Here is a 24,390-nt window from a genome sequence, read left to right as displayed (position 1 = left end):
TATATATCTCTTTGCAAAATTTGCTTATTTTTTTCTTACAGGCCCTCTTCTTGCGTGTGGGTGAGAATCAGCAGGGAGGCTGGGGTTTGGAGGAGAGATGAGAGGTGCTGCTGGGCAGGCAGGGGAGGGCAGAGTGGCCTTGAGGACAAGGGGAGGGAAGAGTTGGAGATACAGCGAGAAAATTAGCAGAGAGAAAATCATGGGGAGTGCCATGGATTGTGCACATGTACATGCTGGGAAAGGGGAATTTTGCAATGAGAAAATTCCACCAGAGAAACTGAATCAAGAAGAAAGTTAAGCTGTGGGATGGAAAGCTTTTTAAAAGAATTTTAAAAACCTCAACCAAACAAAAATATGGGAAAAGGACAAACATGAGAGAAAAAGAGAAAACAAAGACTTTGAAAATGAGAACTTCTATAGGAATAATGTGGACAGGAAAGACAGAGACAGCCTAAATGGTATTTTAAAATTTAGTAGGAACATGACTTTGTAATGATGATCTCTATATGTGCCCCTCCCCTCCTTAGCTCAGCTTGTGTCAGACTGCGGTACAGCCTTACATAGAAAAAGCTATGATTTAGTAAGCAGAAAATGGATAGAAATCTTAAATGTAACAAGGGAAAACTGCAGGAATTTTATCTTAGGTATGTGTACTAGGAGAGGGAAGGAAATTACCAGCTCTGCTGGCATAGCAGGTACCATTGCAATGCCTAACACACATTCCCTGCAGACTCCTTAAGGAAATCGAACTTGTTTCTTTTAAAGTTCAGAAAGGAAAGTTTATGCAGAAATAGTGATTTCTATATACATCATCAAAATAGTTTGTTGGTTTATTACACAGCCTGAAACTGTTCTTCTTTGTTTCCTAGGACTTCCAAGTCACATGAATGCTCTGGTACTGCTGGACAGTACAATCTAGTCTTCCATATTGAATAGTTTGGTTTTAAACAGAGGGGCATATTTTTAAGTACTTCACATCTGCAGGCAGAGGTAACATAATTAAAACCAAAATGAATTGGCAACATATTTTTAATATATTTGTGGTTTCACTTTTTCTCATTTTCTTTTTTCCTTATCTTCTTCTTTTTTCCATTTTCTTTACCTTTTTCTTTTTTTTTTTTTTCTTTTCTTTCCTATTTATTTTCCTTTTTATTAAAAAAAAAAAAAATCCTGTACAAATATTACAAATACATACACTCAACTGAAGTATCTATACCTACATAGAGTAGATTTCCTGACCAAATAACATTTTTGGAGATATGACAGGTCAAACCCCATATATCTGACTCACTCAACAATTTAGACCTGAGGCTGAAAACAGACAAGACAGCTCAAAAGACACTTTTGTGAGGAAATTAAGATGGGTCAGCATCTGAACTCTTATAGAAGAGGTCCCTCTGACTTTCACAAAGGGGTCACAGAGAAATAATTGTTAGCACTTTCCAACCTGATATCTTCAGTGTGGGAACATATCATTGTTATTATAAAAGCTGAGAAAATCAGGACACAGAGAGGTCAACATGATTCCTTCAAGGACAGATAATGAGTCAGAGGTAGACCAACAGAGAGTGTTATTCTTCAGATTTCTAGGCCAGGGTCACAGCTGTTGGGTGCATGGACTTGCTTGTCAGTACCAGATGAGGAACATTTCTAAGTATTTACCGCTTGTGGAATTTCTATTTGTACTTCTGATAAAAGCCTCTGAAGCCTGGGAGTCAGGGTCAGACATCTCAATACCCAAGGGGAGTTAAGTGTTAGAGAATTAAAGCACTGTTTACACTGGGGCAAGAGTACACTAATTCAGAACCAGCTCCATGCATTTGGGCAGCTTTATGGCAAAACCGCGGTGCCATGAGAGTAACAGGCTTTCCACAGAGGTGACAGTTGTGCTGAAGGGTTAGGGAGATGGGAATTTAGATGCTGAAAGCAGGACTTAAACAGTGCTTGGGTCCTTAAATCCTTTGTAAATTCAGCCCTTGAATCTCCATCAGTGCTTCTCTTTCTCTATAATCAATTTGTACATCGACCTCTTCTGATTTGAATGACAAGCTAGCAGCAGAAGGTCTAGTCCCACTCTAGAATTCTTGCCTATCTGGCTACAGAAACCTTGTCAAAAAAGGAGTTGGTTGCATTGGCAGCCTGTACACTCTAATAACAAATATTTTTCCCCCTGCACAAGATGTTCAGTTGCTGACATGTGGCTTGGCAAGTTGAATTGCATTTGTGCACACAGTGCAGCCAATGGTCCACTGCAAAATGTTATTTATATCACTTAAATGTAGCCATTTCCCTTGTCACTTCTAATCTAATACATTATTGTTGTTGTTTTTAAATTGACAGAAATGGAAATTAGCAAGTACTCAAGGGTCATTGATTTTATGGCACTGGTAACTGAGGCACCACATACACACACCATCATGCAAGAAATATGCTTGCTACACTAATAAGGCTTTGGACACCTCTTAGAGGGTTGCATTTACTTTTCATGAGTCAAGTTTAGTAAACTGTAGTTTGTCATGGCATAATGTGCACACAGATTTTGCGTTTGTAAAATCATGAGCAAAAAGCTTATGTACCTGCCTGTGTAAATTCATGATAGAATGAAAATTTGTCCTTTCAAATGAACAGCTGAATAGTATTAGCTATTAAGAAATTTGTCCTGGCAGTTCCAATTTAAGGAGAATCTTTGCCTAATTGCTGTGTTGATATGCTGGACTTTCAGCAGTGTAAAGCCTTCTGGCATCATGGTTGGGATGCTGAAGGGTCACAGAGCTGGATTTTGCTTGTTTGAAGCCATCTTTTTTACTGTCACCAGCACATAGGTCAGTATTGAGACATTCAGGAGCAGTTATGGTGCCTAAACCTCAGTCACTGAAAGAAACACAATTTTTCTTGTACTTCAGACCCAGAAGAGTAACCCACAAAACGTAGTTTTTGACATTATTTCTAGCATAACTGTAAATGCAGGGTCCCATCTCAGGTGTTTTTTCCATTTGCTTGTCCACGTGCCAGCCCATCCATGTGGGGCTACTCTGGCCTTTCCTTCAGGTGGAAGTTTCACAGTTGCACCTGCAAGTCCCTGGTTGGCAAACCCAGCAGGTAGGTCAGGTTTTCCAGGAGATGCACAAACGAGCCAGAAAGCAGCCAACTGTGAAATCCCACAGGCTTGTAAATCCAGGCATGATTGTTTATTTCCAGACATATTGCAGGTGTTTCACATCATGTTCTTATCAGTGTTATTGTGGCTTAAACAGGAAGCTGCATACCAACGGAGATGGGAGGAATATATCTACAGACAAGGGAGGGTTACTTGGTGAGGTGAGGGAGTATCCTCGCTGCTGACTGTTGTGGTGTATTTTCAGTGAATGACCTTGGATTTTCTCCCTCTTGGAAACCATGGCAACCAGCATTCGTTCTTGTAAAATAATTTCTTGTCTCGCAGTGAGTGATTATATATCTTCTCCAAACTCTGAGGTAAAATCTCTCCACAAAGAAGAAGAACAAAAATACTAAAGAGCAAGCCTGAGTTGATTGTTCTGAATCCCTATATCTTAAAAATGTGATACAACATGGTTATCTACTGCCAGCTGAACAACAAGCTAAAGAGTAGCCTCTGGATGATTGTCTGATCCTGTTTCTAGGTTAACATAATTTAGTCTGAAATAAATGCAGACATCTTTGGTGAATGTCGGTTTATTTCCCCAGTTAGCATCTGACAACCATCAGGAAAAATATTCCAAGATTATACTGCGGCTTTTGTTGAGCTGTTTGGGAATCACTCAGTCCTTTCCCTGTTCTTTAATATATTTTAAAATGATAAAGGCCTTTCACAAGTTATCCATTCTTCAGATAATCAGTCTGTGTAATTCTGCCTGCAGCACCTTATGTATGCAAAACCATGCAAAACCTCCCATCACCTGGGCATTTAGGGAAAGAGAAATGTCTCCCATACATCTGTACAAGCCAAAACCATCTGCTAAAAAACTTGAACAACAAACACAGACCCAAATACAACAAGAGAACCAAAATCTACCTAAAAAATAAAAATGTAGTAGCAGCTGGACTTGTCTTTGCACCATCACATCCATCACTTGTGGCCCCTCACTAGTGAAAAAATGTGCAAAAAGACATGGAAAATCCTCCACACCTGCTTCAGGATCATCTCTGAGGTATGTGGAACTTCATTTCATAGGGAAGAAAGTTGCTGAGGCATTCAACTGTGCTCTACCCATCACAGCTTTGTAGCTGCTTCCTTTCATCTGGAAACAAGGTGCAGGTGCTAAAAATTGCGTATTTTAAGCCTAGATCCAAAGGAAACAAGTCCTAAGGGATAACCAGCTGTTTCTGCTTGTGAGTAATCCCTCTTCTGCAGTAACTTGAATCCTTCTGGCAGAACTCAAACAAATTTGAGTGAGGACATGGAAACCTCAAGGACACTGATGCTGTTACAGGCATCTGAGCATTGGAAGCTGGGTGGGACACCAGGTTTTCCTGCTTTCTCTTCTGCTTGAGCTCTGCACGATGGCTCGTGCACCACAGCAGGTCACCAGATGGTGAGCCCAGCTTACTCCTGAGGGTCCTGGAACTGTCTCTTCTGGCCCCACAGGAAGGCCCACAAGTTCAAGTCTTCTGGGTGGGTCTTCTGCCCATGGCAAGAGGCAAGAGAGCACCCTGGGGACATGGATCCAACTGTTGTTGCAGTGGCCCTTGTGAGCATTTCATTTACCTGGCTCTCCTTGCAGGCTATGAGTTTCCTGGAAAAGCTAACCCTGGAACAGGTTTATATGCCCACCCACTGCCTGCAGTGCCACCATCTCAGCAGCCCCCATAGCACCCTGCTCTAAGGGCTGCCCTGGGAGCTGAGGGACACAGCTGCTGGAGAGGCAAGCTGTGTGGGCTGTCTCCTGACAGCACAAGGGAGCACCCTCTGCAGCCCTTTGGTCTCTTCTGATCCTTCTCTTGGGATTTGGGCACCCTTCCTGGAGCTCTAGTCTCTGCTTGCATCCCTCATCACCTGCACACCAGCCAGACTACACAGGCAAGATTTATGCACACTGTAATATCCAACAGCTTATGTGGATACCACAGTATACCAAAAGGGTAATACCATTTGTTGTTTTCTTATGTCAGAAAAAAACCTCTCTAAAATAGGCATAATAATGATTCATGGCATTATTAGTGACAATTAAATGCCATACTTGAAAACAGGCAACATAACTCCTATTTCATTACAAGACTGCCCTCCTGCTGCTCTGCTATTAACAGTGACTTCACCTTGCAGCTTTAAATCACTGTGCCATGGCTTACAGCTAAGTGAGGGCTCCCCATCAGCCAGCTAACATCCTCCAAGGAAAATGCAGCAAAAGCTCATTTCAAGAGGGGCTCTGACAGACACGGGGAGTGCGATGGGGGCAGGTTGCAGTGGCACCAGTTACATGCACCAGTTAAAGGCACTGCTGCCAAAACTATGGCTGCAGAGGGTCCGCAAGGTGAATGGGTGTATGGACTGCTGTATGAGGAGGCTCACTGTAGCCTGTGCTGGGGAAGGAGCCCAGTGCAGAGCTCTGTGGTGGGAAAAAGAGGAACTCTTTGAGGCCTCAGATTGGTGTAGGTGCTTGGGACCCCACTGGGGCCCACCACAAACCCTTCTTTAATAGCAGCCATAGTTTAGTCCAGGGAGCATTACTGCACCAATGGATGCACACAGACTTAGGGTGCACACCATCCCAGTGCTAAAGCCTGGGAGCCCAGAGATGGGGGCTTTCCCCAGGCCAAACCAAACCATTTGAAGAGGGTTGCAGTGATGCTGCACCCAGACCTGCAGCAGCCCCTTTCATACCCCCAGCCCTCCTGGGCCACAAAGCACAGTGCCCACATGACTGTGCTGAAAAGTAATGCTTAGCAGACATGTGCATTAGCTCACAGATTAACTCTGCAGCCTTTTCCAGCCAGTGACTATGAAGTGGGGGTTGAAATGTGAAAGCATTTCATGGGATTAGCCATGAATCTGCCATTAAAATCAATCCTCTGCACTGCTTTGCAAATCTCCATTTGCAGTTATCTGCCTCTTGGACAATGAAAAAGAGAGAGGATAAGAAGAAGGGGAGAATGAATCCAGAAACTTTTCAGATACATCTTGTGACTCCATGTCATTTATTAATGATATCCTAGGGGAATGTTCAGATTATTTTAGTACAGTTTCAGGTCAAAATGCCTAAAAAAAAAGAAAAGGATAATATACTGTTTGGGAAGAAAAAGGTATCTGCTTGTTTTCTGTAATACTGATGGATCCAGGGACAAAACTTACGTCAGGACCTAGACAAACATATTTTTCAGTAGATTAAAAAAACAAATTACAGATGGCTATATTCTGTTATTTTAAACTTCCATGGTTTTTTGTTTTGTTTTGAACCATAGCCTGAGTGAGGAATTCAGTACTTTCCCTGCAGCATGAGTGCCAGAAACATAGTATTTGCATAAATAAACAACCCCCTGAAATTCTTCTGTAATTGCTCAGTTCTGGGTATTGCCACTTTCAGAATTCAGAAGCTTGCAGGCATGGTGCAGTGATAAGCTGGCACCTGCGATGTGTGTGAGGGTGGTCACACGTGCTGTGTGTTGGGAGAGAAAGAAGTCATAATAAAACAAAAACAGTAAAAAAAAAAAAAATTTGGAGGGAAAAAAAAGAGGGGTGAAATCCATGAAAGAGGTAGTTAAATGTTTCTGTGGATGCTCCTATTTTTCTTCCAGAAGAATGTTTATCCTGTCAGTCATATAAAAGATGAGGCAACTCCTGGTGTTAAGAAATGACACCAAAACAAAAAATAAAATCACAAAGCAATTGCTGATCACAAAGCAATCACAAAAAAAAATCAAAAAGCAAAAATGTGGTTCCTAGCTTTGGTGCATAGCTGCCTCACACTTGTTTCTTACAGGGGTGCAAGAGAGTGAACAGGGTAACAGACTTGTCTTGTATCCCTGATTTTGCTCACATGCAAGGAGGTCCAGCAATAAACATTTCTAGGAAGAAAAATGAGATCTGAAAGTGCTTTGAGAGAAACAGTGCAGCAAACCAAGAGATGAGAGGCAGACCAGGGGGAGAGGAGGGGTGTGTTGTGGAATGGCAGCTGATGCTAGCACATTTCCACAGGCTAGGACAGCAAGGAAGATGAATGGAGACAGTTGGTCATTGGGGGCTGGAGAATGACCCAGCAGTGGAGTTCAGGGGAAGAGGGAGTCTGTGCAGTCAGACTGCTGGACGGGCACTGCAGTTGCTAAATCCTTATTGTGGTACCAAGTCCCACCATTTCACTCCTCACTTCATCATTTATTCTTACCAGTTAAGTGGAAACCTGAACATTTCACTTTTGTACCAAATAAACTTAGCATTCTAAACAGTCCAAAATGTTTGATTTTGCAGCCTGTGTAACAAAAGTAGAGGAAAAAGCACAAAGCTCAAGGGTGAGCAGAATAGCAGAGAGGGAAGGTCTTGCTTCTTTCTAACCACTGAGGACAAGTAACTCATGTTCCATACACCTTTGTCTACTTTTCTGGTTTTGAGGCAGGGCTCTTGCAGGGGTGGTTAGACTGTTCTCCTCTGTGAGTCCTCCCACTTTGTGTGGCACCTTTACACTTCAAGCAGCGTGCAAATGGTTGGAACACTAGTCACAGAGATGGAGCACGAGGGTTCGTGTCCCAGCTCCACCAGCATCAAAGCGATTTTGTCACAGAATTTCTGTAGCAATTTCCTGGATCAGAAGAAGACACCAAACTTTGATCTCACGCTCCCTAGGCAAGTGCAGACCCTGGCAACAAAAGATGTTTCATTAGTGATCTGCCTGTTGCCACCATCCTCCATCTGACCCCCTTATGCAAACAGTATTGCAATGTGCAAAAATACATTATTCAATGAAGAAACCATTTTCTCAAATCCCACAGCTCAGGGGAATAGCTTTCACAACACAGTTCTTTTAACAGCTATAGCAGCAGACAGTGGAGAAGTCCGTGAAACTAAAATGGAGGAGAAGATACGCCGTGTTTCTAAGCAGTAGAAATTAGCTATCCAGTAAGAAAGCACCAAAACACAGAATGACAGTGGCTATCAAAACCACAGAGCAGGGTACATGCTGGGGAAGAGAGTAAGACAGTGTAGGTGCCCTGGTAAAAGCTGCCTGCAAAAACAGAAAGGGGGTGGGGAGCCAGTTTCGTTTGCACACTGTTACTAACCACTTGTGACCAGCAGAGCTTCAAGATGCACAAACGCCCGGAATAATTGGGTCAGTCGTGTCTAGATGCAGAGACAGCTAGATCAGACTTGGCTGTGCTTTAGCTTTCCCCAGGAAACTGTGGCTGTCACAACACCAGAGTTCAGTAGATGGGTATAAAAAATCTGCATCTCAGGGGTTATAAAAACTACCCTATTGTCAACAGAGTGGGCTAGAGGAGCTGCCTGTACCTCAGCCTCCCCTTGCTCCCTGCAGATTGCTTGCATAAGCAGATCTTCAACTTCAGAGGCTAATGAGAGTAAACAGGGGAGATCAAACATACTCCATACTCGTCCTGTTTAAACATAAACTGAGTAGTCTATGAAGCAGGACGCTAAGTCCATGCAACACAGTATATGTTCAAACCCAAGGATTTCTGTGGGTAGGGAAGGACTGTGGGATTACACTGAATGTTAAGTAGCTTCATCATCTCCACAACGTCAAAACATCATCTGATGCTCCAGGAGGGTTCTTTGATTAATGTAATTAACACTATTCTGCCCAGTATATGAGGCAGTAGGTGTGCCAGGCCTGAGGTCCCACAGGCTCCTGCAGACACAGAGAAGGGAAGGGACACTCCTGGCAACAGAGCTACTCCAGCAGGAAGGCAGCCAGGGTCCGTGGACAGGTTCCCTGCCTTGCTGCCTGGGGGTCTGCAGTCGCTCGTGAATTGCTGCAGTGACTCAGCCTTGCAGGTGTCACTTCTTCAGCATCAATGAGAAACATACTGCTAGGGGAAGGCAATGATAAAGTGTTTCCTGTAGAGATTTCAAAACCTAACAGTGGCAAATTTGTGTTACAGTCACATCACCAGGTCTCAGACAGACCCGAGTGTCCTCACACCAGAAAAATCAAGCAGTAACATGTTTTTGTTGCACTGTTCTCTTTTTGTTTTCACAACAGAACAAAGCAACCTTGCTAATGAGAGCAAGGGAAATTGATCTGATTTGGTTTTGTTTTGATTAGGATGTTTGCAGGTTCTTGTGACAGCAAGGAGAAAGCTTCCCTAAGTGTAAGCCCCAGGCCCAGGAGTGAGTTCTATAAATTGGATTCCTTCTTCTTCTTCAGTCGAATATCCACTGAAGCATCTCTGCTTCCTTCTCTGATGTGTTTTAGAGGCCACATCATTTATTTTTCATTTGAGTTAAAGTGAAAAGCAGAGAGAGCTGCTAGTTAGCAGTAGCACAAGACCACAGTACAAGTGGAATTTAGATGACATTTGACAAGGAAAAAAGAACATTTTTTCCACATAGACATTTACAGATTTTTATACCTACACATAGGATTGCTTCTAGCCTTTGATGCAAGTTATTCTGAAGAAACCTTAGTGGTACAGAAATGTGTTGTTTCATCTAAAATTTTTAGTTTTGCCTTCAATTTGTGGTCTTCAACATTTTCAACATTCTCTACAGATCACTGTAATTTCTTTCTTGACTATCACAATAATATCATTAAAGAGCTTGGAGGCAAATGCAGGGGCTTATGCCACAAATGGAAGTAGATCAATAAAAAGGCATAGAAAATCACTTGCAAAACAACAGTTATTGAAACAATATTAGTTGATTACCTAAGGTACTCACCAACTTCCTGCATTCAATCACTCCGTATCTAGTAAGTTAGGAAGGAAAGTATTGCATTTAAATATAGATTATGCTTATTGTAGTCTCCATAGGATTTGTAATATAATTAGACCATCCAGCAGTTTTCAACTGTGATAGCAAAAATGTTACCATGCCAAGGACATTACATCATACACTGACCCTGGTTAGCCAGCAAAAATAGTACCTTATGACAGAGCTGTGGTAAAAAATTAGAGTTTTATATCCTAATTCACAGCATAATTCCATCACCTCAGGGAACAAAGCATGACAGCAGCTGACAGAAATATACTATATTTATGGACAATAACTAAAGGAGAATTTCAGATGGCATCCTGCCGGGGAGTATACAACAAAATGGGCTGGGCAGGACAATGAACGACAAACACTGCTGAGTGCTGAAAATTAGAAGCAGTGATTCCAGGATCCATCTTTACTCTCATCTAAAAGGTGGCACTTACTGTGTGCCTATGTCCCCTGTCCCACTATTGTTTCAGGAAAAGCCTCCCTTCCTTTCTTCTTATGATAATTAGCTGTTTCCATGGATAAACCCTCGGCTCTCAAAGGCTCCTTACAAAACTTGCTGTTGGGTGTTGAAGAAAGACACACTACCTGCAGGCTTTAGCAATTCAGGGGTTTGTTTTCTCTTTTTGAGTCCCCGTGCCTCTGCTTTGAACACACCTCCACCTCTAAGTGTTGTGTTTTTTGCTAAAATGCCATTTATGTTATAGGCCTGGGTGAGCAGGCCTGGGAGCCATCCAATGTTCTTTGGTGCCCTCTTTGGTACTGAGAACCACTTAGTCCTTGGGGACACTGGAGTGAGCAGATGACAGATGGATTGACAGAAAGTCAGGAGAGAAAACGTGAGAGGAGGCTGGACCAAGTGCAGAATCAGTGTAACAGCTGCTTGGCTCAAGAAAGGGTTTATCAGCCCAGTTTGGCCTTGCTTTACATTAGCTAGTGGCACATTAAAGCTTTGGGAACAGTTCTCTGCCTATCCACACCAGCAAGGGGTTAAACCACAGCAATCAGTTGCCCTGAAGGCCTGAATCACCTGTGCTTTGTTTGCAAGCTGTACCCACCCTGGGGATCCTCCTGTGGTCTTTCCCCTTTCATGAAGTCTGACCTTGTATTTAAATCTCTCCAACTAATTAACTGCTCACCTGTTCCTGAAAAGGGGACCTCTGAGAGCTCTAACAGCAACTGGAGATGTGGTTTGCCAAGGTGGGGGTGTAGCAAAGCTTGCATCACTTAAACATTTCCAGCCAATCTGGTCTAACGGGATTGACAGAAGAGATAGAAGCCAGGAAAGAAATCATGGGAGCACTTTACACCACTTGGCCTTGATTTACTCTGCTGTCAGAGCCCAAGCACAAGGCAAGTTTGCAATGCTCTCTTAGGAGTAGGATGGAGCTATATGAACCTGCCTTAAGCGTTTTGGAAAACTGCTCTAGAGTCCCCATGTCATTTGATGTGTCTTTTCTTCAGGAGAGTCCCTTGGAAAAGGCAGTGTCTCTGAGCCTGCTCACAGACAGGCATCCAAGAAGCAGTATCTTGACTTCAAACAAAAATTTCATTCATGTGTTTGAAGGTAGGTCAGAACCCTCAAATAACGCATCTCTCTTTGTCCTAATAGCAATTAGCACATAAATCAAGTCTTGGCTCTTATATGAGTGCTTTGCTTCATACGAGATAATCAAGGCATGGATCAGCTTGATTATTTTGAGCTTACAGTAAGAGAATCAAAATTGAGAGTCAATTCTTCAAAAAAGATGGTAGCACTTCAGAATTTGTCTGTGACAGTCATCCTGTAAATCTTTTTACTTACATTGCAATACCGAAACATCTGCATGTGCAATGTTCAAATCCACAGCAGTTAGGGGTTTTTTTTCTAATTTATTTATTCAGTCTGTAACAGTACTATCAGTATTATAACTGTGTTGCTGGGAAATACAAAACAACAAAAGGATCCTATATCATCCCCACAGGAAGCTGTTCAGAGAAGCACACACACCTACATCTTGTCAGTGTGTGTAAAACACCTAAAGGTAGCAAAGCATCTGAACACAATCTGGGGCACCCAGCTCGAGGTAGCCCTGCTTGAGCAGGGGCTGGAGCAGAAGACCTCTAGAGGTTCCCTCCAGCCTCAGCCATTCTGTGACTCTGTGGTAAGAGGTATTGCTTTCAACAAAATTAATGCTGTATCTTAAAAAGGCATACAGCTAGTTACTTGTAAGGACAAAGTGCATATTTGTCTGTAGTGCAGCATGCCTCATAGCCCTGTCCTCACCTAGAGAACGTGTTAGACCAGTTCTTAGGAAGTCACAGGTTTTACATAAGCAGAAGATATGGTCCAGGAATTTTTCATGTATTATCAAACAGTGCTATAAAAGTTGGGTGTGAAATCAAACCAGAGAGTTGATATGCCTCTCCTTAGTGGCAAGCATCTTATGTAACCTACCTTCTATTCATACACATACTGCAGACTGGCAGGTCTTCATCACCACTTTTGTTTTAAATGTCATGTTCAACAGGAGTCCAGTGCTGCTTCCTTTGAAATCAATGTTCAAAGTACATTAAGCTTAATAAGAGCCAGACTGGTCTACCTGTCTGAATTTGAAAAGCGAGTCCAATACTAAACAGATGAAATTAAGTCAGAACATTTGCAAATCTTTTCTGTACTCAGCATGTTGTTATGAATGTCTGTGGACATAACTGGGGAGAATGTTAATACAAATGGCTGTTAGCATAGAATAATAATTCTGTTAGATTAGTGCCAAAGGAAAGGTATAATTATTTGCAATGCACAAGACGTGAGGCTTATGAGAATGCTCTGTTTTGGTGAACTTTATTTCTTCACAATTGCCTTAATACATCTTAATCATTTTTTCTGAGGGATGTTAGTACTATTACACTTTCTTCTTTCCCTTCTCACCTCCATGCATCAGAAGGGAAAGATTTCAACTGGTGGAGATGCATCAGCAAATCAATTTTTCTAAAGGCAAAATCACTAGATGTTTATCCCATGAACTGGGGTTTTAATTAATGGGGTTATGCTGCAGAAATAAAGTAAATGAGTCTGATTGACTAGGAAACAGCAAAGGAGTGTTGCACAGCTGTGCCAAACTTCAGCTGGGTTAGTGTGAATTCAAGTCTGGGGTATAACTTGTTCTGACAAGAGATGAGGCAATGTGTGTCTGTGAGGCTATAACATTACCAGTATTGCTCAGCAGGGTTCAGCAGAACTGTACTCCAAGAGTGAATCCAGTCTAATGATTTCAGATCGTACACATTTACTCTGGAATGGTGCTGCTTGAAGTTTCATTCAAAATAGAATTTATAAACTCACTGACATGGGATTCCTTTTTGCTTGTGTTATGAAGATAAAAGTAACACTGCTGCAATTAGTGCAAAGGTTAAATTCCAGAATCAACTATTAACAATGGTGGGTTCTTTATTTCTTGCTCTCTCCTGGTCAAGAATTGATTTTTTTTTTTTTTTTCTGAAGGCAATGCTTTCATTAGAGACAAATTGCAAGACTTCATACAAAGCAGCTGGGCAGAACTGTAGGGAGTGCATCAAGCAAGAACTCACTGCAAGTGACATAGGAGAGGATTTTGAGCTTAGCATTTAATAAAAGCAGGTAACAAAAACACTGCTGTATTACACTGTATAGGATGAAATCTCTTTGGAGTGACAATTTAAATTAAGTCAAAAAAATCAACAAACAACTACCAAACCTAAACCTATTACTGTTTTGTATCTGATCCACAAAACAAAAGATTCCAAGAGGAATCTGTGTCTAAGATGACCATGACATAAATGCAGTGCATGAGATAAATTCCCAAGAAAGGAAGTAGTCTAGGGGACAAAGATGTAAATAAAGATACATGTTGGGCAATCACTTTAATTTTGTTTTATTCAGCCTTTTACCCCACAACTTGAATGACAATATTACAGCCAGAAATTAACCCACTTCTTACTGAAACACTGCATAACTTGTACTGCCTAAGTGTTTGCTCTTTTACTGCTCTCTGTATCTTTCATACACTTAAAATGACAGCTTCCCACCAATGTCCCTGTACAACACAAACTTCTAATCCTAGAACACTGTGCCCCTGACCCCTCCTTGTTGGATTGTCATTATGAGAACAAAGAGAGCACCACACACATCATACAGGACAGGAGCTTCTCAAGTAGCACACACAGAGATACTTCCTCCTGGTATGTTTTCTTTTTCATTTCTAGCCTGAGTAACACAGTGTATCCTCATTAAAAAAGCCTACCTCATAGAAAATGGTTGTTCTCCAAACTGTGTGACACAGTCGTGCTCTCAGATGTTTACTGAACTTCACTTCTTTCATGGCTGTGGTTCTCTGTCTGCCAAATATCTTCTCTATCACTGCACCGTTTAAGAGGAGAGAAGGAGCTGCATGGAAAAACTGCAGAAAAATTTTCCTAGGTCTTCCTATGAATTTTGTGTCTGTTTTGAAGACCTCAAGCTAGTCACAGCACAAACAGAGTTTCATTGGTGTCAGCTAAGGGCAAGGATATAGTTACTGTTTGCATAGACAGTAGTAGGTAAGCTTGTAATGCCTAAAGTATCACTTTAGGATCAGCAGTATATCAGTTTCCTTGTCCTACTTAGATTGCCTGGATGTGTCACAAAGATAAACGCATTCATCAGAATTAGCCTACTTTGTTAATTGGACTGAAACCCCCTACAAAGACTAAACATTTCAAGTTACTGTCTTTTTCCTGTGGCAGGTGTACTTCATCATGAAAACACAGGTGAGAGAAATTAAGTGCCAGTCATCTGGGAGTTTGGTACCTACAAGGAGCATGTTTCTACACAAAGGCAACATCATGCAAAAAACCCCAAACAATTCTTGAAAACATCTTTTAACACATCAATTCCAGGTAAAGGCTGCTGGTTTGCTGACTCCTGTTTCCCATGATCTGTCCTGGAGCAGTTGGGGTATAACTTCCCAAAGTGTGAGGCACCTGCAGCTCTAGAGAAGCATTCATGCCTTTGATGTTGCCCATCACAAAGCCAGAAATACCAATATTACTTGGGCATCTGTACTGACGTCCTGTATCCACTGAAATTTTTCAGAAACACCTGACCTTACTCAGCTTTTACACAGATCAAACTTTTGAAAGAAATTACAGAAAGTGTTCCTCTACATAATTGGGTGCATATAAATTTAATACACAGAAATCCACTTAAAATCAAAAGTTTAACTTGGCAGTACTAGTCTTTTAGATACTTCCTAATATATCTCATCTAATAGTCTTTTTTCATCTCCCACTCAGGCACACATCTTTTTCTATTCCAAGCAAATAATACAGATAGCCACAATGATGGTACAGTCTATAAAAAACATTTGATTTTGCTCACTGTAGATCAAGACAGATGTAACACTAACACAAGAACAAAAGGAATGTGTACTAGTTTGAAAACAAACCAGTGGGAGGCACCAAGTCAGAATAACAATTTAATGGGGAAAAATCAAAGAAAAGGGGAAAAAAAAAAAGAAAGACTAAAAGAAAACACTGGTTCAAACTGACAGAGTCAAGATACAACCTGAGTTCTGGTTAGGCAGGGTGGTGGTTGCAGTCCTCTGAAGCGGTGATCCTGTAGAATAAAAAAGGTCTGCTCTTCCTCAGAAGGTCCGGTGGTGGCTCTGTAGGTCCTGTCCTCTGGAGATCCAGTGGAGAAGGGTTATCTCTGGTGCTCAGTCTCAGATTATATCCACGATGGGATGCTTGGTTCCTCCCTCTGGGTGGAGCATCTCACAATGGGATGATGAGTCATGAGGCCAAGTGTTGAAAAGGCTCATTAACAGAAGATGGTCCGGAGGGAGTTATCTCTGAGTCATGGGCAGGACAATGATGGGCCATTAACAGCAAGATAGTCTGGGGGGAGGAGGCAAGGAAACACTGCCCCAGCTGGTTTCAACAGCTCATGAGGATGGTAATAGAATACACTGCAACCCAGGACAGAATGACAGAGCACTGAGGTGTTAAGCAAAGTTTCTTTCAAATGAGAAAGTCAGTAGCTCAAGAATCAAGGGAAAAAGATACTACTGCTCAAAGAAGTCACTGTAGTAGTTCTCTCCAGGCAGGATTTCACCCATGATGAAAAAGAGGAATCCACAGAAAGGTAAAATATGAGTGATAATTCTGGGGAAAGCCTTCTTTATTTGGCCTTTATAATAGTAGAACAGGAACAAACAGAAAGGAAAAGCATTTCATATTAGTATCAGGAAATGGTTTCATACAGATAAACCCATATGGAACCTATTGTCACAAATTAAAAGTGAAACCAGTAATTTTGGAGGATTAAGGAAGGACTGGATAACAGATATTGGCAGCATGGCATCCTGCTACAGAAGGCTGTCAAAAATTAATTACTATTAAAAAAAAAAATCATTGTGCCATTGCCATAAGAATGTTAAAAATTATAAAAGGCTTCTCTTTTGTGATCAGTTGTTAGTGACAGCCTTTCGTGCATGTTCTTCTAATGTATCTAATACTAGTTTTTGTTAGATGCAGGTCCCACTCTGGATATTTGTGGTAGTTTATCTGTTTTTATTCATATTTTTGCCTTCCTTTGTTTGGCAGGTACAGTGACCAAAGCAGAAAATGAGGTGGTCAAAAGTGAGGAACATTTCCTCAACTCTTACAGCAAAATTCACCTTAGTTGCTGAACACAGTCCACTCATAAAAGAGATGTCACTTGGTGGCAGTCAGCTCTGTTATGGTTCTTCCTAAAAATAAAGCAGATTTTTTTGTAGTGGTGGGTGTCTGAAGATGCAGACAGTGACAAACAGCTTCTCCTTTATCTTTGCATTTTCCTCTTGATGTCTTGATAACACACCCATGTCAAATATTTAAAAGAAAGTCGTCTTTTCCCAATCAACGTATTTACTCCTCCAGAAATGCTAATGGAGACTCAGTACCAGAGTAAGAAAGAAACACAAAGAGGGCAGCAGCACTGTACTTTCATCTGCTACAGCAAGCAGCTGTCAGCACTAATATAAAAATTATCCAGCAAGCATCCAAATTTATGCTAAGTAAACATTTCTTGAATCTATTACATACAGCAGGAACCTAGTTTTTCTCTGGCCATTGTTCTGACTATTTCCCAGTCTTTCTTTCCTATGGTACATACAGCAAGCCAGTCACCTTGTTGTGGAAGGCCATTAGGTTGGTCAGGCAGGTTTTTTCCCTTCGTAAGTCCTTGCCAACTACTTGCAGATGCCTTCTTGTCCCTGAAATGGTTTCCAGGATTAGTTGCTCCACCGCCTTCCCAGGGATTCAGGTGAGACTCCACAAGCTCTAGTTCCTCAGATTCCCATTCCCCTTCTTGGAGACAGGAGAGACCCTTGCTTCCTCCCAGTCCTCCCAGCTCTCTCCTCCACACCCTTTTGATTGCAAGCAGCCTGTAATGACCTAGGCCAGCACCCCCAGCACTTGTGGGTCCATTGCATCAGGGCCATGGATGCCTGTAGGTACAGTTTATTTATATATATATATCCCCTAGCCTGATCACCCTCCACTGGGAGTAAATGTGGTCCCTGAGATTACTGAGAGCAAGCTATACCAGTAAAGAGAGAGGTGAAGAAGACATTGAATACTTCTGTGGCCTTTGTCACAGGGCTCCCTGCCCACTTGAGCAGTGGGGCCACGTTTTCTCTGGTCTTCCTTTTGTTGCTGTTGTCCTTGTGGAAACCTTCCATGTTGGTGTGCACGTGTTGCCATATTTACTTCCTGATGAGTGTTGGCTTTCCTGCAAACTTCTACAACCAGACAGCATCTCGGCAGTCCTCCTGACACCTTACCTGCTTCCACCTCCAGCACACTTCCTTTTTGTGTCTGTGTCTAGCTGGGAGCTCCTTGTTCATCCTCTGCACTCTTTGCTTGATTTCTGCTTGTTGGCATGGACCGTTTTTGAGCTTGGAGGAGATTACCCTTAAACATCCACTAGCTGTCCTGGACTCCTCCTCTCTCCAGGGCCATATCCCATGGAATTCTTCCAGCCAGATCGCTGGAAAAATTTTGCTCCCAATAAGTCCAAGATGGTTTTGCTGTTTGCCTTATTACATCATCTAAAGGTCATAATCTCCACCATCTCATAGTTCCTGCAACCAGGCTTGTCTCTGACCTTCAGATCCCTGACCAATTCCTCCTGGTTTGTAAGTATCAGGGCCAGCCAAGCACCTCTGCTCCATGTCTTGTTGGGTAAGTGCTGTTTATTCTTGCATTGTAAATATCTTGAAAATTGAGTTTATTGCTGCAAAAGCACAGTAGATAAAACACTTCCTTTTGGAGAGAACAGTCTGTTACTTCATAGACACAGGCTCACGTCATGCTCTGACCTGCTATTCTAGTGATAGTTATGTTGTTCTTGAAAAGGCTCTTGGACTGTCTTGTGTACTTCTACATGAACCACTGCTCCCTGTTGGGTCCCTCTGTTGCATTTATCACCACCCAAGGTGTTCATTGGCTGCAGAATGACATTCAGTCATCCATTTTCCTTAGAAATCTCTAAGAAAAGTCTAGAAATCTCTCCATCTTTTCATGCCAGTCTTGTAATGCTCACAACAGCTACACTTCTGAATCTCTTTGTCATCTGTGTTGCAAACAACTCCAGGATTTATTTGGCTTAACTTTGCCATAGAGACAGTGTAGGGTTCTCCTGAGATCACATTCCACAAGAAACTCAGCATTTTTATTAACTCTGGTTGACTGCAAACTAGAAAGAACAATAGATTTCACACAAAAAAAATAGATCACAGAGGTACTTTAGGGACAGAGCAGTTAGAAAAATTAAGGCATCTATATGGCATACGGCCTGGACTCCAGGACAGAGCCACCTCTGCATACAGAGCATGACATCTGATCAGTTGGACATTGACACAGGGGCCAAATCTTAGTTTCACTTTTTTTCCACTGACCAAAAATATTACTTAAGGATGAAATTCCTTTAACAGTTCCTCTAGCTTGCATCCTTTCATCATCAGAAAAGAGCTGCAGCTTCCTTAGAAAAGGCCTTATTGGACACAGAAACCAGAAGCTCAACAGGATGCTGTTAAGTTACTGAACCATCATATGCAATTCTAGTGGGAATGCAATTCTTTATTAAACTGAATTGAATAGCTACAGAAAAGCTGGGTGAAGTGCCAGGAAGGAAGTATGGACTGGATATTCCTGCCATTTAATTCTTTAATTGCTAAAAAACCACTCTTCCAGGCACTGCCAGCTCCTCTATACAGAAAGGAAAGAAAATTTTAAGACCTGTGCTAAGAATGAAAATGCCTAAACATGGGGACATGGCAAAAGCAAGGCTGTCTGAGGTATAATTCCCCCTTGCAGGACCAACAAGGGGCCTGTACACAACGGTGCCTTTCAATGAGTCACAGTCTGGTGGTGATCTTCAGCGTATGCTCCACGGACTTAGCACTAAGCCTGCTTGGCCCCAGGCTGCCATGCTGACCAAAGATGCCAAACTAAATGAGTTAATTCCCAAAGCCATTTCATGGGAAACTGTGAGAAGAGGGCAGAGTAGGAGAAATGGTAGGCTGCAAGAAAGCATAAGGGGAACAAAAGGAGAGAGAGACAAAGACACCTACATATAATGCCTGATTAAACATTTCAGCCAACCAAAGCCCTCTGACCAAACTTGGGCAGAAACACATACTGAAAATTCAGGACTATTGTGGCTCCTAATAGAGCAAGTTTTTATGGACTTAATTTATTTTCCTAATTAGTTTATATATACAGCTCTAAGCATAAATATTCAAGAAAGCCAACTTCATACAGGAGAAAACTTAAAGACCTCCTGGAAAGGCTTTAGTTGGCACTAAGGGATGAAAACACTGCCACAAACAAAGCACTTTATTTCAGTGACTTGCTGTAGCCAGAAAAGAAAACAGCTGATCTACTTTCCAGACTCCAGGTCAGTTGGACAGGAAGGAACTTCTTTCAGCCTGAGCAGGCTCTTCCAAGATCTGAATGTCAGCTAACTTCATTATGCCAGCTAATTAAGACACACGGAGAATGAAGATCCTGCTGAACACAGCGGGATCCCATCACAGGATTCAACAGACTGTACCAGGTCACATGGGGTGAGACTCCAGGGCTGATGGTGACCCACATCGACATGCAGGCTGCTGGTTCTGGGCAGGGATTTTATCTTCTTACAGTCTGTAGAGAATGTGAGCAGAAAAAACAGAAGAAGCAGAAAAATGTTCTTTCCTTTTCTTGTCTGAGATTCCAGGTTTCTGTATCATTACAAGATTCAAAAACTCTGTAGGTTACAACAGTCAGCTTTGCTGTGCTATTCCTTGGTCAACCACCAGCTGGAATTCTGTCACAGAAGGAATATTTCAACTTGGTTTTACGTGCAAGTAAGGAAAGAAATGTTTTTTCAAACTCTTGTGTTGATACAGTAAAGTGGCTTTGAGTTGATACAGTGAAGCGGCTGTGAGTTTCTTGAAAAGAAAGTCAAGGTTTGCATTCTGTGTGCTACAAGTTAAAAGGAAGAAGTCTGTCGGAGTCCCTCCCCCGCCGTGTAGCCCTGGGAAGAGGGGCCCTGAGGGCACAGACACACGGGGTTTCCCTGCCCCTGCTCAGCCTCGTTCCCCATTGGTTGGTTTGTGTTTCCTGCGCGGGCAAAAGGAGCTCGGGTCCTGACTGTAGCAGTTCCTCGGCAGAGCCCGGCCATGCGGCTGGGGAAATAAACATCTCTGAAACATCTAGCAAGAATCTGTCCATATATTTGTTTCTTTTCCACGGGACTCCTGGTTTGATAAAGGCGTTACAGTATCCCCACTGTAACATAATGGTGGAGAATTGAGGCCAGAACGATCCCCGATCCCTAAGCGACTGATTTGTGTGAGTAAACCCTGGAAACTTTGGATTCCTCTTCTTGGTTTTGTTTTGCTATTCCATATCTGGACTATGGAAGAATCATGGGAAATGGGGCTCTCTGAGCCACAGAAAAAAATGTATCTAGAAGTAAAAGGAATCCTTGAACAACAAAACAAAAAAGTATTGGAACCGGGAGATCTTGAACACTGGCTTTTCAAAGGGTTCCCCTGTATTTCTCGAGACTTACTTTTTGATATCAAACCTCCTGGATATTATCAGGAGTGTTTCTGGAACGAGATCTGCGATAAGCTAAGGGATGGACTAGCGATAGAAGCTCTCCGTGGATCCCTTATAATCAGCGAAGCTCTTGAGGAGCATTTGTATGGTCCCATTACCCCTAAAGCAGAAGATCATACTTCTCCCGTGGCCGAGACCGCGCGGCCGCCATCCCAGGAGCGCATGACTGCAGCCGTGCCAGCGGAGGTGCCTGCGCTGGATGCGTCCGGCCCCCTCGGGAGCGCGCGCCTTATCGCGGACCCCATCCCTGTCTCGGGGTCACCGACCACCCGGCCGCGAGTGAGGGAGCGACGCCGCAGGCGCCGCGGGTGCCGTGGGCCATGAGCAGCCAGGAACCGGAGGTCAGCGTGGAAGCCCGCTCTGAGCATACGGCTCGGAGAGCCCTATGCAGGGAGAAGCGGCGGTTTCCACAGCGACACGAGAAGCTGCGCAGTGCAGCGCCGAGCCGGAACGGGGCCGCTCTCAAAGCAGCGTGGAGTTTGCGGAGCGGAACCGCTCACAGGCCACGGAGCCAGCGGCGATGGCAGCGCAGGGCCGCGCAGAGCCCAGACAGGCGCTGGAGCGGGGCCGTGCAGAGAGCGCAGAGCGGCCGCGGCGCGGGGGCCTGACCGAGACGTCGGAGTCGGCGAGGCGGCGGCCACGCGGGACCAGCAGCCACGACAAACACGCAAGCATGTGATAGGAGACGTTCTAGCAACGAAAGTCACAGGAACTGTGAAATGGTACAATGTAAAAAACAACTATGGATTTATAACACGAGATGATACAGGGGAAGATTTATTCATCCATAGAACTGCCATTAAAAGGAATAACCCTAAAAATTACCTGTAAAGTGTAGGAGATGGGGAAGTTGTTCAATTTGATATAGTGCAAGGAAAGAAGGGTTTACAAGCAGCGAATGTTACTGGGCCTGGAGGTATTCCTGTCAAAGGCAGCTGTTATGCACAAAATTATAAACAATATCCATTCCAGCAATTTCCCTACCCACAGCCTGCTTTCCCCTTTTACCCTATACCCAATATGAACCCTTTCCTAAGTTTACCCTATCCACAGTTTATTCCTAATCCGTTTTTCACCCCATGGCTTCCTTATACAATTCCATTTCCCTACAATTCCTCTCCAATGCCGATGGGGGGATGAAAAGGGGGAGGGAAGAGATTGAACCCTCTCCTGCCTCAGTTTCCCCACAGGCATGTCCAGAGAGTTCTGTCTCCCTTCTGTCAGCTGTAAGATGTTCCAGAGAATCTGTTTGGACATTTAAAGACTCAGGAGGGTGCCTTGTTTTGTTTTGAAACTGTTCTTGTTATGTTTATCCAGTTGTCTTCATTCTGCTTTTATTAAAATAAAACGGGTGAAATGTCGGGGTCCCTCCCCCGCCCTGTAGCCCTGGGAGAGGGGCCCTGAGGGCACAGACACACGGGGTTTCCCTGCCCCTGCTCAGCCTCGTTCCCCATGGGTTGGTTTGTGTTCCCCTGCGCGGGCAAAGCAGCTCGGGTCCTGCCTATAGCAGTTCCTCGGCAGAGCCCGGCATGCGGCTGGGGAAATAAACATCTCTGAAACATCTAGCAAGAATCTGTCCATATATTTGTTTCTTTTCCACGGGACTCCTGGTTTGATAAAGGCGTTACAGTATCCCCACTGTAACAGAAGTCCACATCAATGAGAAGTCATGGTCATCTGAAGTTACTGAGTTAAGATTTAAGTATATTTCACAGGCTGGTTTTGCATTATGACAGCTGTTGCTGCCTTGCCAGCAGAAAAAGACGACCATAATGAGAAAACCTTTTCCTTCCAGACTCAAGGACAGGAAACAGAAGGAAGAGAGAAAGTAACCATGAAGAGCCCAGGACTAATGCAATCAGAAAAATTTGCAATTAAGAGCCCCTAAATTCTATTTCTATCCATACATTCACCTTGGGGACTTCTGCACTTCCCTGCTGATTAGGATGTCGATACTTTTGGCTTTTGCTCACTACTAAAGATTAATTCCCCTGGAAACAGACACTATAGGCATGAAAATAAGGAAGCAGGCTCTAAAAACTGATGTGTAAAGAAAACTCAGCTCTCTTCCTACCTGTTGAACAGCAATTTTCATCTGTGCAGTCCATCTGCCCACAGAGATGTAAAATTCTGGATTGAAGTAATCAGCCTGTTGATGCACACAGCTGCTTTCCAGAGGAGGGTTTGTTTTAAAAAGGTCATTCTTGGTTGGCTGTTAAGGACCTGCTAATTGTGTGGTATCACACTTCAAAATAGTGGGTTGTTGATAGTGGGGGATTGTTCAGAGACTGCAAGATGATGTCTCTTCATCTGTATAAATTATGCACATTGACTGGTCTGTGCTTGGTTTTGCAGGATAGAGCTCTTCAGAAATTCAGTGGTACCAGAATTTTTGCCCCCGAGTTGAGTGGTACAGATTAGTTTATTAAACTTTGTTGTCTCGCTTCACATTAGGTTTCTAATTATAAACATCCTAAGAAGTCCAGGGTGGCACTGTGTGTGAGAGGGTTCGAGTGTAGACATTATGAAAGGTTCTCTATCAGCAAAATATTTTGTTAGTGCCAAAGCATGGAGGGTGTAAACAGAAAATGCAACCTTAGGAGTTGATTTCTCCCTTCTGCTTCCTGGTGCTCGAATCAATAATTTGAACATTTGATTGCAGGTGGGGTTCCCTCTGAGCTCTGGGAAACCAGTGCTCCCCTCATTGTCTCACAGCCCCCAGGAATTCAAGAACTGTGTGCACCCTCAGACCGCCCCACCCTGTGCCAGAGCAGTGTGGGGAAAGAGGGCACCCATCAGGGGCTGCTCGTGGTTTGTTCTTCACACAGAGAACCCCTGCTGGGGGGTTCTTATCAGGTCTTCTGGACAAAGTGGAAGAATATGAACAATTACTTTGTTTTTATTTTCAAATGAAAACCAAAACCAAAACCAAAAAACCTGAAAACCTGAAGGTTTGGTAAACCAGACCCTGAGCTGTTGAAGCCTCAGCAAGAGAGATCACTCCCACCTACCCTGGAAGCTGCTTTTAAGCTGGGTGCTTGTTTTTGGTCTTTGCCTGAGCTGCGCCACCAGTGAAGCCTGCCTGGCCATGGGACCCACTGATCATTCCATAGCCATGGGCAAGTGTCTGAGTATGACCTTGGCCGTGTCCCCAGCCCATGACCACGTTCTGTCATGAGCCTGCACTGCTGTCACCTGCAGCTCTCAGCTTCCCTGCCCTTTCACCTGATCTTAACTTTCCCTTCTTTCAAGGTCTATCCCTTTGCTCCAGGAACACCAATTGTCTCAGAGACTTCAATTATGACTTAATGTCTGCCTGTAATACGTTCCAGTTGCATTAATTTGCAAGAAGA

At 43.1% G+C, this 24,390-nt stretch overlaps 1 long non-coding RNA gene across 1 annotated transcript; it reads left to right on the top strand.

The window, feature by feature from the left end:
* Window positions 1-11,039: 11,039 nt before the first annotated feature.
* LOC138103398 (uncharacterized) lies at window positions 11,040-16,809 on the top strand. The gene is made up of 5 exons (XR_011147718.1): window positions 11,040-11,239; window positions 11,351-11,453; window positions 13,371-13,505; window positions 14,630-14,782; window positions 16,490-16,809. It is a non-coding gene; the product is annotated as an uncharacterized lncRNA (long non-coding RNA).
* Window positions 16,810-24,390: the final 7,581 nt, after the last annotated feature.

Source organism: Aphelocoma coerulescens, assembly GCF_041296385.1.
Source record: "Aphelocoma coerulescens isolate FSJ_1873_10779 chromosome Z unlocalized genomic scaffold, UR_Acoe_1.0 ChrZ, whole genome shotgun sequence".
Taxonomy (NCBI): Eukaryota; Metazoa; Chordata; class Aves; order Passeriformes; family Corvidae; genus Aphelocoma; species Aphelocoma coerulescens.
Note: the sequence above shows the minus strand (reverse complement) of the source record. Positions and strands in the feature narration are given on the sequence as shown.